The sequence below is a fragment of the Saimiri boliviensis genome, chromosome 7, assembly GCF_048565385.1.
Source record: "Saimiri boliviensis isolate mSaiBol1 chromosome 7, mSaiBol1.pri, whole genome shotgun sequence".
Classification (NCBI taxonomy): domain Eukaryota; kingdom Metazoa; phylum Chordata; class Mammalia; order Primates; family Cebidae; genus Saimiri; species Saimiri boliviensis.
The window spans coordinates 32492403-32506114 of NC_133455.1; the positions used below are offsets into that span (position 1 = coordinate 32492403).

General features: G+C 40.4%; 1 protein-coding gene across 4 annotated transcripts in view; it reads right to left on the bottom strand.

Moving 5' to 3' along the window:
- Window positions 1–3284, bottom strand: part of NR1H4 (nuclear receptor subfamily 1 group H member 4) — an 87135-nt gene extending 83851 nt beyond the window's left edge. For 2 of the 4 annotated variants that reach the window (XM_010340212.3, XM_010340213.3), the window contains exon 1: window positions 3036–3284. The gene's annotated coding sequence lies outside the window, so the exon portion shown is untranslated. The remainder of the gene's footprint in view (window positions 1–3035) is intronic. The other 2 variants (XM_003929602.4, XM_074402354.1) reach the window with 1 other exon arrangement.
- Window positions 3285–13712: the final 10428 nt, after the last annotated feature.

Consider the following 13712-nt stretch of genomic DNA (forward strand, 5'->3'; position numbering starts at 1 on the left):
TCTCACTTCAGCCGCCCGAGCTGCTGGGACCACAGGCACTCATCACTGTGTCTGGCTCATTCCTACTTTTTTATTCCCCTTTATAATCTGTGTTGCTAGAGATTAAGATAAAAATGAGACTGAGAACAAAGAAAAGGGAAATCTCTTTTCTATCAAGAAAAGAACCTTTTCTGTCTTTTATACACCCACCTAATGACAATGTGAGCCTGTGAAAATCTATACATCATGATACATATTCTCACAGTATTCATAACCCACAGACTGTGAGCCACAGCCATTCTGAGTTCCTCTAAGATGTCCCTAATCACAGCAGCACTGTGGTCTTTAATTAAATGCTGATAACTGAAATGTTCTACCAGCTATCCTAGACTGTTCTCTGGGTTAAAACAAGTAGTGCTCCAAACTTTTCACTATCCCTTCTGATGGTGCAATCACTTGAAAACACCTATGCAGACGGTTTAGCAATCATCAAACTAGTTCCTGGGTTTAATAAGTCAGCCCTGTCAAGCTGGAATGCTTGACAGCTGGTCTTCCCCGCTCCCCCATCATTCCTCATTTCAAGTTTTCCCAGCATCTGCCAATGTCAAGGTAACTAGGAAGAGGCTTTGGAGTCAGAAAGACCAACCCTCAAATTCAGGTCCTGCTACTCTTAACCAACTGCCTGTGGATGGGTTACTTGTCCTTTTTGAGTCTCAGTTTTCTCATCTGTGAAATGAGTATAAGAACTCCTGGCTGGGTGCAGTGACTCATGCCTGTAATCTCACCATTTTGGGAGGCTGAGGCAGGTGGATTGTGAGGTCAGGAGATTGAGACCATTCTGGCTAATATGGTGAAACCCCGTCTCTACTAAAATATAAAAATTTAGCTGAGGCATGGTGATGTGGGCCTGTAGTCCCAGCTACTCGGGAGGCTGAGACAGGAGAATCGCTTGAACCTGGAAAGTGGAGGTTCAGTGAGCCAAGATCATGCCACTGCACTCTAGCCTGGGTGACAGCGAGACTCCTTCTCAAAAAAAAAAAAAAAAGAAAGAAAGAAAGAAAGAAAAAAAAAGAACTCCTGACTGGGCTGGCATGGTGGCTCATGCCTGTAACCCTAGCACTCTGGGAAGCTGAGAGCTGAGGCAGGTAGATCACCTGAGGTCAGGCGTTTGAGACCAACCTGGTTAACACAGTGAAACCCTGTCTCTACTAAAAGTACAAAAATTAGCTGGCCTGGTGGCATGCACCTGTAGTGCCAGCTAGCTATTCGGGAGACTGAGGTAGGAGAATCACTCGAACCTGGGAGGCAGAGGTTGCAGATAAGCCGAGATTGTGCCACTGCACTCCAGCCTGGTGACAAAGCGAGACTCTGTCTCAAAAAATAAAAATAAAACAATAAAGAAAAACTCCCATACAGGGTTGTTGTGAGAAGTAAACAGGCAAATGAAGTAAAAGCTAGGACATGTTAGTAGACATTGAAAAGTTAGCTCCATCACACACTCATGCATACACACATTTCTTTTTTTTTTTCCTTGCAGAGTACTGAGGGCCTCATAGCCACTGGATATTCCATTACAATTGGCCTGATCTTGGAGAGGTGGAAACAAGAGGAAGGACGAGGATTTCATGACTTTGCCTCTTCAGCTGTGGGGAGAGGGCAGAGGTACATGGTGGAAAATTGCTGCAAATCTTGAGGAAGGGTCCCAGGACAAGAGAGCTTTGTTCCTGGCCAGTACTTTATCAGTTAACCAGGAATTGCATCAGAATTTGTTGCAACATCCTCAGAAAACAGAAAAGTCCACGGTACAAATGGCACAGATCCATAATTTGGAGGACTGGGGGTAAGAAGGTAACACAAGATAAAAGTGTCTATTACTTTATAAAATCCTAGCTAGAAACAAAATGGTGGCTCCCTGAACATCTTTCCCTCTCTTCTCCCTTCCTTTTTTTAGGAACATAAAAAAAATGTATATATATATTCACAACCACTTTATTGAGGTGTGACTGACATATAAAAGTTGTACCTATTTCATGTACACACTTTGATGAGTAGTCAAAAGTAGTCAAAAGAGTGTATACTTTGATAGGTATACACTCATGAAATCAGCAGCACAATCTATGCCATAAACCTATCCCTCACCTCTGAAAGTTTCCTCCTGTCTTCTTATTTATCACTAATATTATTTCTAAGGGTCCCTACTCCTCTTGTCAATACTCCTGATGTGGTTCCAAGACAGCACCAGGAACAGCATCAGATTTATTTAAAGCTTAAAACTCAGGTGTGAGTTCCTTAGAGAAAGAATTCAAGGTGAGTTGCTTGTCATTCCTTCCTGCCCTTCCCTTCTAAATAAAAACCCAATTAAAAGAAGTCAGGCTCCACAGTTGCCCAATTCACTGTATCAGTAAAGAGGCAAAGAGGTATCTTATCTGTAGATATAGTCCTTGGACAATTGTAATAGTAAAGTTCTTCCTCATACATTTCTATGTTTTAAAAATATTTCCATCTGATATTTCCATTTGATGTTAATATTGAAAATGGAAGACAATAGAAGAGTTTACAAGTGAAGTCAAGAAGGAACACTTTTTCCACCTACTCTTCTCCCAGGGAAAACCTTCATTCAATTAAGCATAAGTTAAATGTTCTATTCCTAGTTCCCTAGTCATCTGAAATGAGCAATATTCCCAAACTCACATCAATATTTGACAAATCACCAAATTATAGCACACTATATGGGTCAAATTGTCTATGGAATCAGAATGGAAACATTTCTGAAATGTACTGTCTCCAGTGATTCTATTCAGGTGACCATGAAAGGATATTTCTAAATAAGTTTTCAATAGATAAGCAACTGTTAGACTCATTAACTTCTGCTTCTGTTTCTTTTGCTTTTGAGATTTTTTCTTTTTTTAATTTTCGGAACTTTATATCAAACTCTACTAACTTAGAATTCACTTATTGACAAAAATTACTGATGTCAAAGAGAAACTTTTAAGTGACTATTTTTCCTCTGTTGCTGTGAGATAGACACCCCACTCCCAAAAGAATTAGGTACTTACTTGGATTGTTTTGGGTCAAAGATGGACTTTCAAGACCCTGAGAGGATTCTGAATCCAGTCTTCCTCTCCAGATCCCAGAAATTTTGCTACAAATGCTCAGAATCCAATTTTGCATTAGGATAAGTCAGGGAGACAGTGAGGTGAGGAGGAGGAGAGAGTTCTAGCGTGCTGTGCATGATCACAGGCGGTCTTCCGGGCTAGCAGCAGCATCTCTTCCTTGGCTCTGTGCCTCATGGACACAGATTAGTCATTAACAATCCTTCCCTGCTAAATGGCATAAACATAGAAAGGAATCTTGGGAGAGCCTCGAGATTCCCAAGACAAATCCACAGAGCCCCAGAATGAGGAATGTGACAAAACCAAGGAGCCCTGAAGATTGCCTTTTAAAGCACTTCTCCACTGGCCATTTTGTGGGCTCCTGGGCACCTGTATTTCTGTACACATCAACTAACACCAAACTGTCATCTTCCCTCCCTCTCACTCCAAATTTCTTTGAATAGCTCTATCACTTGTCAGAGACTGAACAAGAAACTGGAAGCCTTTTTGACTCTTCTGTCCGTCCAGCCACCCATATCAAATAATAACGTATTAGGGTTGATTGCATCTTTGGAATGTCTCTTATTTCCAACCCACGTTGTTCCTCTCCTATTTTGGGCCTATCATAGCTTCCTTTCGGGATGACATTGGTCCTATAATCCCTTTCTCTTCTCTCCCCTTCTTCTGTTTTCCAAATTGCATGGCAGTGTAGAAGCATGGGCTCTGGTTAGATGCCCACTCTTTAGTCACAACCTGAGCAAGACACTTGGCCTCTGTGAGTCTCAGCTTCCTCATCTGTAGAATGGATGTGGAGAAACCATCTCATGGGCTGTGGTGAGAATTACATGAGTAGTTAAAATGTTTAGAAAAGTGTCTGGCAGATAGCAATCACCCAGTAAGTTGTGGCCATTATTATTTCCTTCATTAGTTGAACCATCATTGATTGATTGTCTACCTACTATGTACCCAGCAACTTGCTAGGTACGCCCCTCATCAAAAATTCCCAATGTATTCTCTATGCCTAAAAAACAAACACAAAATGCGTGACATTTAGAGCCCCTTCCACCCCTGATGATCTAGCCCTAATGTTGCTAGGATTTTCTCATATTCTGTCTCTTCAGACAACCTCTGCCAACATACACCAAGCTCTTCACACTTTTGCACAAGCTCTTCCTTCTACCTCAATTACCTTCTTTTAATGGCCATACGTCTTTCAGGCATGGAACAGAAGCAGGGTTCTCCCTGAAGCCAGCCCCATCCCTCATCTGCCCCTACTCTGCCCACCAAACTACCCTGATCTTTTATTTTTAGTTCCCTTGCTGTCCCTTAACTCCTCTGACCTTATATATTATAGTTTTCTACTATAAAAGAACATTTTAGAAAACTCTTTTATAAAAACATAATTTCCAGAGGACCAGGCATGGTAGCAGACTTGTCTTTGTATCTATTCCTTGGCTTAGCACATTTCCTCTCACAGAAAAAGCATTGTATAACTCTTTGTTAACTCAATGAGTGAGCTGAGAAACAACTTCCCAAAGTAGCATGGCTTCACGTGTGTGTGTGTGTGTAATGTGTGCATTTTCCATCTGTGATGTCTGTCATTTGTTTCCAGTCACAAGGTCAGCTAGCAGAAGACCTATAAGCGAAACTGTTAAATGTTATATTTTGCTTCTCTTATAAAATAGCATTTTTGTAGGTCCTACCGGCTCCCACTTCCTACCTACTTCTGGGGATTCCTAATGTACTGTGGTCCATCCTCCAGCCCCTTTGATACAAGGAAGAGGCCTGTACATTCTCATTTGAAGAGAGTTTGGATTGACACTCACTGCACTCTGTAGCTCTGGGCTGCCTGAAGGACTCTTGTGTGACTTCTATGTGATCCCAAGCCCATTTCTTCTTGGATGATAAGAGCGTGTACTGTGATTTCATTCTCTCCAGCAGAGATGGAGACAATGACTGAAGACACAGACTCTGGCACTGGACTGGCTGGGTTCAAATCCGAGCTCTGCCGTTTACAAGCTGTGTGACCTTAGACCTTAGGGTTTTACTTAACATCTGTCTCAGTTTCCCCATCTATAAAATAAATATATAATTACTATGTATTTCATGAGGTTATTGTAAGGATATAACGAATTAATCTATGCAAAGTGCTGGTAGCTGACACACAGAAAGTGCTCTGTAAGGGTTAGCTGTTACTATTTTCTCTGGGTCTTCACACTGACAATCGTATTTGCCCACTGCACTGGATATGCCTTGAGGGTGGCGTGTATTTACCATCCTTCTGGATCTTCAATGGTATACTATGTAATGCTAGGCATAAGTGTCCATTCAAAAATTTCAACAATTATTTGTCTTCTCTTCATACCACACAATCAATCCATTAGAAAACATTCAATTTTTAACTTTACAAGATATGTGCTGGATCTGATACCTTCCCACCACCTCCACTGCCACGTCTCTGGTCCACGCCAGGTTTCTTGCACCTGGGTTTGTGCCATGGCCTCCTACATGGCTTCTTATTTACATGCTTGCACTCTGCCATTTGTTCCCAGCATGGCAGCCAGAGTGATCCTACCAAAACCAAAAGATCATGTGGTCTTTTGCTCAAAACCTCCACTGGCTTTCATGTCTCTCAGAATAATGGCTGAACTTCCTACAGTGACCCCAGGGATCTATATGACCCTGAATCCTACCCTATCCCACCATAGCTCTAACTTCACCTATCATTCACTCCAGTCATGAGGCCTCCTTGTTGTTCTTTGAACTCATAAAGCGCACTCTCTCCCCAGGGCCTCTGTACTTTCTGTTTCATAGCCTGGATTGATTTTTGCCCAGAAACCTTCCATTGCATGCTACAGCTTTCTACTCGCCTGACCAGAGAGGCCTTTCCTGGACACACCAAATACAACGCCATTTCTCTCCCCAGTCAAGGATCTCTTTTCTCATTCCATCCCCCCAACCCTTTTTTTTTTTTTTTTGAGACAGAGTCTGGCTGTGTTGCCTATGCTAATTTTTTGTATTTAGTAGAGATGGGGTTTTGTCATGTTGCCCAGGCTGTTCTCAAAAGCCTAAGCTCAAGCTATCTTCCTGCCTCGACCTTCCAAAGTGCTGGTATTATAAGCATTAGCCACTGTGCCTGGCCTCTCTTCTCATTCTTACCTTGCTTTATTTTCCCCTGTAGCACTAAGCACTAGGCATCACTTGGCATACGTGGACATGTTTCATGTCTCTTTCACTATATGGAATACAGATAGATGACTATACCTATCTTGTTCACCACTGTGTCCCTGATAACTGGGTGCCCCAGGCAATGTGCTAGTGCTGAGTAGGAGAGGCCCAGAACCCAAGCTCTGAAAGCTCACCATCCAATGAAGGAGGGAAACTCTGCAAAATAATAACAGCAATAATAATAATAATGAATTAAATCACATAAAGAGTGAATAATATTCACTTGTGTTATGTGATAAGACGGAAAAGTTCAGGGTCTCATAAAATACTCTCCATTAATCATGACAAACAGAAAATGTGCTCTCCATTCATGGGATTAATTCTAACTAGCACAGAAAGAAAAAAGGGGAAAAGGAATAAGCATTTACTGAGCAGCTAATATTTTCCAAACAGTCTGTTAAGACTGGCAAATCAACAGTGAAAAAAAGATGTGTTCCTTTTAGTCATGCAATTTACAGCCTAGTGTGGGAGACAATTAATAAAAACTACACAGATGATCTTATAAGTTCCCTTGTGACAGGATGTTATGGAGGAAAGTACAGGGTGCTGTGATTGTATTTATCAAGGAGCCCCCACCATGTCAGAGGGCTTTAGAAAGCCTTCACCTAAGGAAGTCATGTTTTTAGCTAAGATAGAAGGATCTCTGATGTGTTGGGAGTGAAAGGTGTTGAAGAGGGAGCAGGGTAGGAAAAGACAGCAGCAAAGGCTCTGAGACAGGACGGAGGTTGGAGAATCCCGTGAAATAAAGAGAAGGACAATGTCTTTCAAGGAAGAATGTGGAGGAGGAATAAAGAAGTACGGGTAGAACAGGAGGCAGGAGCAGTTGTGTGCTGGTAAATGATTAACAACCAGCTCTCAGAGAGGTGGGTGAATATATACATATATTTATTTTAAATTTTACGGATTGAACAGGTAAGTAACACATTTTACAAATAATAATAAATTTACAATTTCTGTGTTCCATGTAGCCAGTGAGTCAACTGGAATGTTTTCATTGAGTTTTGCCAAACTCTTGTATTGATAGCCAACTTATGGTTGCAGTGCAGCCATGGTTTGACAAATGGAGCCACATTCTAGGCCACTAGTTCTTTCCCCAACATAAATATTGTCCTGAAATGTTATATGTGATCTACTGTTAAACTATGATTCTCATATAAATTATTTTTGTTAAACTGAACCCTCCTTGAGTTCCAACTTTCTGTATGTTGGAAATTCACTTGTTTGTGAGTGATGTGAGTAGCTACTTTGCTGAATCAAATAACAGTTTTCATCCACTGGGAGAACATTTCTTTGGTTTTTGTATGTGTTCTTCACAATGTAACAGCTACTAACATGACACACTTCCAAGTTTAATCTGCTTTATTAACAGTTTCTCTGTCACTAAGACTAAGGGTCAACAAACATTTTCTTTAAAGAGCCAAAAAGTAAGTACCTTAGGCTTTGCAGGCCACATCTAGTCTCTGTTTTGTTTCCAATTCTTCTAAAATGTAGAACTTCTTAGCCTGAGGGCTGTGTCAAATTTTGCCTACTGACCTTAATTTGCCAACTCCTTAGACCAATGTCAATGGAGAGAAGGGGCAATTCTGCTCGCCAAAGGATATTTGGTAATATCTGGAGACAGCTGTGGTTGTCACAACTTGGAGGGAGTGTCATTTAGTAAGCAAAGACCAGGATTCTGCTAAACATCCTACAATGCACAGCTTCTCCCTCCACAACCAAGAATTATGCAGGCCCAAATGTCAACAGTGCCAAAGTTGAACAGGCCTGCCTTAGACAATCTGGACAATTGACATTACAATAAATCAGGTCTTGATTTGTAGACATTTTCCATGGTGTAAATATTCTAATCTTGGCTAATTTCCAACTACCAATGTAATATCACCTAACAGTGGTCCTGGGGACCGATACAAAGTGGCACGCATTATATGCCACCACATAGATGTACTAGGCATCAATAACCAACATCATAGAAGATCGTAAAATAGTAAAATAATTAGGGCATGACAAATTGTGAGTGTTTATTACTTTTGTTAGTTTTAATGTCTTTAATTATAAGTGTATATAATTTAATTTTTTTTTTTGAGACAGAGTCTCACTCTGTTGCCAGGCTGGAGTACAGTGGCTCAATCTCGGCTCACTGCAACCTCTGCCTTCTGGCTTCAAGGGATTCTTCTGCCTCAGCCTCCCAAGTAGCTGGAACTACAGGCACCCACCACCATGTCCAGCTAATTTTTTGTATTTTAGTAGAGACGGGTTTCACCATGTTGGACAGGATGGTCTCGATCTCCTGACCTCATGATCCACTCACCTCAGCCTCCCAAAGTGCTGGGATTACAGGCATGAGCAACCACGCCCCACCTATAATTTAATTTTTGATAAGGGCTATGTTTAACAACAACCAGCTCAGAACGCCCTGAAAATTTAACAACTGACTCTCATGAACCAGGATAAGCTGGCTCCAGGATAGCACTGGGAGAACAAAAGCTTCTTTCACTTAGTCCATACAAGTTAGCAGCTAGACAGTATTATCTTCCTTTAACAAATGAGGAGACTAAGCCTGAGATTCAGACAAAGACACAAAGACTTATGCAAAAGAGACAAAGCAGGGGCTTTAGATACAGGTTTGTTTTCTCCAAAGCTGACAGACTTTCTCCTATCCTGTACTACACTATCAACCCAGGCAAAGTGAAATCAAAATAATTACTCTGTGAAATGCTTATCAGTACTGGAACATTTTAATTAATTGCTGAATAGAATAGAGATAGAAGTCCATTAACATATTGTTAGTGATCAACTCTGGTATAATATTAGGAATATAGCAGAAAGGGCATTCTGCTAAAAAGATTTGCATCCATAGAAATTATTATTTTTATCAATGTTCTGACTTCCTTACCCTCTCCAGGATTCTCTCTCTTTTAATTAAACATCTGCACTCCTCACCTCGCCCTTCTCAGTGACTTAGTTAACAGCAGGTCGGGAACTGTAAGATTCTGAAACAAACAGCCAACAACGCACAGGCAAAGTTTGAATACTGGTATAACAAGGGTGGGGTCTCTGCTGGACTCTGAGGGCTGAGTGAGCACTACAGTCAGAGTACAGAGTCAGGGCATTCAGCTTCATAAGGGGTGGCCACAAAGGGGCCACTGAAATGGACAAGGAGAGGGAAGGAAGAAGAGCATGGGTAATCCAACTGGCCTCTGTCCCCACTGGCTTAGGCTTGGCTGTGAGTGTGTGTCTTTGTCTCAACACGGAATCAATCTATTAGAAAGTGCTTGGTGGCTGCAGCTCTGAGTTCTCAGAACCAGACAAAATTTCCAAGACCTAAAGGCAGCATGGTAGGGGTGGTATTGAAAACATGGATGTTAGGGTCAGGAACCTGGGTCTGAACTCTGAATCTGAACCAGAGTATAAACTCTGGTCTGATCATGTGACCTTGGGCAAGTCAATCTCTGGGACCCTAGTTTCTTCATACAAAAAAAAAAAAAAATATATATATATATATATATATATATATATATATATATATGATAGTAAGGAATAAATTCCTATGTCATAGGGTTATTGTAAGGATCAGCCTGAAATATCACATGAAAATGTGTGGTAAAAAACATCAAAGAGAAGAAAATGGCATATCCTATTAGACATGAAATCTTCCAGAAACTAGTAGCCATATGGGAGCCCCATCCAGCCCTGCAATCAGCTGGGTTTTTTTGTTTGTTTGTTTTTTAGAGACAGTCTTGCTCCTTCACCTAGGCTAGAGTGCAGTGGCACGACCATAGCTCATTGTAATCTCAAACTCTTGGGCTCAAGAAATCTTCCTGCCTCAGCCTCCCAAGTAGCTGTGACTACAGGCGTGAGCCACCATGACCGGCTAATTTTTGTTGTTGCTAATTTTTTAAATTTTTGTTGCCCAGGATGGTCTTGAAATTCTGGCCTCAATAGATCTTCCTGCCTCAGGCTCCCAAAGCACTGGGATTACAGGTATGAGCCATCACACCCACCTGAAATCAAGGTATTTTAAGTGACTCACTGAAATTCCTGAGTCCAAATTGTGGAGAAACTCTTCTACAGATGGATGAAGAATGAAGCTGAAGCTTCATCAGAGCTTGGACAGCCAGTGCTAATGATTAGAACCCTTAAAAAGGAAATATTCACAAGCTGCTTTATTGAATATGTAACCCAGGAGCTAAAATAGTACTGTATTATAGTTAGGCAGTCCCAAATGAGTTTTTTCACTTATCCTACATCAAATGCATGCTGCTTTCATTATCTTCCCTGCCCCACTCTTCTTTCTAGAGGAGCCCTTTGTTGGTTGTTTTTTTAATTACGAAAGTCATTTAAATTTAAATTACACAATGGTCATTGTAGAAAGACTAGAAAATTAAAAAGGAAAGAAAATAAAATTCCCTTATAATCTTACAACCCATATACTATAGACTAAATAGTATCTCCTCAAAATTCACAGGTTGAAGCCCTAATCTCAAATGTGATCATAGTTGGAGACAGGGCCTTTGAGGAGGTAATTATGATTAAATTACCTCATAAGTACTGGACCCTAATACAAATAGGACTGGTGTCTTTATAAGTAGAGGAAGACGAACCAGAAGTATGCATGCACAAAGGAAAGACCATGTGAGGACACAGAAAGAAGGTGGCCATCTTCAAGCCAAGGAGAGAAGCCCCAGGAGAAAACAAACCTATGAACACCTTGATCTTAAACTACCAGCCTCCATAACTGTAAGAAATAAATGTCAATTGTTTAAGTCACCCGGTCTGTGGTATTTTGTGATGGCAGTCCTAGACTAATACACTGTAGATTCAGAGAATGTACTGTTAATAGTTGATATGTTTTCTTCTAAATCTTTAAATACAGTTTCTTTTCTTTTCTTTTCTTTTCCTTTTTTTTTTTTTTTTTTTTTTTTTTTGAGACACAGTATCACTCTGTCACCCAGGCTGGAGTACAGTGGTAAAATCTCGGCTCACTGCAACCTCCACCTCCTGGGTTCAAGTGATTCTCCCACCTCAGCCTCCTGAGTAGCTGGGACTACAGGCATGCACCACAACACCTGGCTAATTTTTGTATTTTTAGTAGAGACAGGGTTTCACCATGTTGGCCAGGCTGGCCTGAAACTCCTGACTTCAAGTGATCCAACCACCTCGGCCTTCGAAAGTGCTGGGATTACAGGTGTGAGCCATTGTGCCTGGCCTTAAATGCATACAGATGTATATAAATCCTTATCTTTTTCATACTGACAGTATCTGTATATGCTTTCCTCAATTAATTTATCATAAATATTTTACCACTTAATCTTCCATTATACACATGACTTAATGGCAGTACATTCAATTCATAGATACATGGCCTCCTTTAACTAATTCTCTACTGATGACCATTTAAGCTGTTTCCAGTTTTCCTCCATTATACAAATGATACTGCATTGATCATCCTTTGTAGCTAAGTCTTTGTCTACATTAATGATTATTTCCTTGGTCTGATTTTTAAAGGTTGAATCGCTGAGTCAGAGTGAACACATTTTTAAGACTATACAGTAAACTTAACAAACTACTTTTAGAAAGGTTGTGCCAATTTAGATTCCCCTATTAGAGTCCACATGTGTCTATTTCTTGCCCAAATATCACCACATCTGGGCCTTGGTGGTTCTTTTTCTAGAGAAGTTTTTCTGTGAAATGCCCCCAAGCTTCACCTACCACTCTCAGCAGATAAGCAACATAGACATTCAAGCAGTATTTTTTTGAACTGTGTGATATGACACATTAGTGGTTCATAAAATCAATATAGTGGGTCATGACTGACACTTGTTTTCAATGAAATTGTATCTAAAAGAATAGCATAGCAAATATTTGCATTGCAAGTAAAAACATCCATTAATGGAGCTTTTATTTACTTATATATGTGTCTGTTGATGAGACCTAGATTTCGATGTAACGCTGTTGTAAGGTCACACTTTAGAAAGTTTGAAAAGTACTGGTGAGTCAAAAGTTCATTGAATCAGGGCTCAAGAGACTTGGACCCTGGGCATAATTTGAAGGGGAAGGAAGGTACACAAAATTAGCTACTAAAAAACATATACCATAAGTCATGGTTTATAATAGAGGAAATTATAAATTTAAGGGTGTGGAAAATAATATGTACCTTCCTTTTCCGTGTATTTTAGTCACATTACATCTATGACTGCAGATCTGACTGTGTCTCTCCCCAGCTGTGTTTAATACTCTGCGATCATCAATTGAAATTGTTAATAATTTTAAACAAGAGGTCCCATGATTTTACTTTGCATTGAGCCCCACTAATTATGTAGCCACTCTTATCCATGAATTCAGACAACATGCCATGGTCCTGACAGAAAAGTGAAATCCTTTTCTTTAGCAATGCTGAGAGCTGAAGCAAGAACTCTCAGCTTTGGTGGATAAAGGCAGGAGCTGCTGAGACTTTACGACATGCACTGTTGTAAGGAGTCAGCTGTGCCCTAGACCACACACAAGGCAATCTGAAGCTGTTTAGAACTTTTGTTCTGCCCAAGGCTTGTCTTCAATTGTTTCAGTCCCAGCTGGAATAGATTGTCCAAACTGCATTCGACTTTTATAAAAAACAGTCTTAAAATAAGTTGACCCATTTAATATCATGTGCTGATATACAGGTTAATTGGATATGAAACATTCACAGCAGGTCCTCAATAAAAGATATAATAGAAAGATGCAGGTTATTGTTGGGCCTGAGTGCTATATTATGTCCAACCAGCATTGAAAACCCAAAGGTTGCTAAATGATTATTAATAGGGAGAACAAAGTACCACATTTGGGAATATGGCCTGTTTTGTATTTGGAAAAGCCCCCATCTATTCGTGAAATCTAGCTGATAGCTCAATGGTAAACTATCTTTCTTCAACAGAGATAAAGCTACTTATCATCAGAAAGGTGTGAAGTCAGAGCTTTCACAGTAATGGTAATAACATGTTTATACTATTCTTTGCATGGTTCAGGGGCTGGGAATAAGTGGTAGCTATGGAGCAAAATCAGATATGACAACAATCAGAACACTGGCCTCCTTAGAAATGAGTCTGAAGCAGGGAGCCAACCAGACACTTACCCACAGGAGTCAATCAGTCTTTACACACAGAACAAGTATTTATCAAGCATCTACTACTCAAAGGCTTTGAACACCCTTTTCAGAAATCCCTAATCAGACATGGTTCATGCAAATTTTCTCTCCCCTCTGTGCCCATGCTCACCCCTCTCAAAGCACGTATTCATTATTGTTAATGTTTTTTTTTTTTTCCACCTGTCTTCTTCACTAGTCTGCAAGTTCTTTGAAGGCAAATACTGTGTTGTTTTTAATCTCTGTATACCTATTCCTGGAATAGCACCTGCTGCAGGTGCTCAATAAATTTGTAT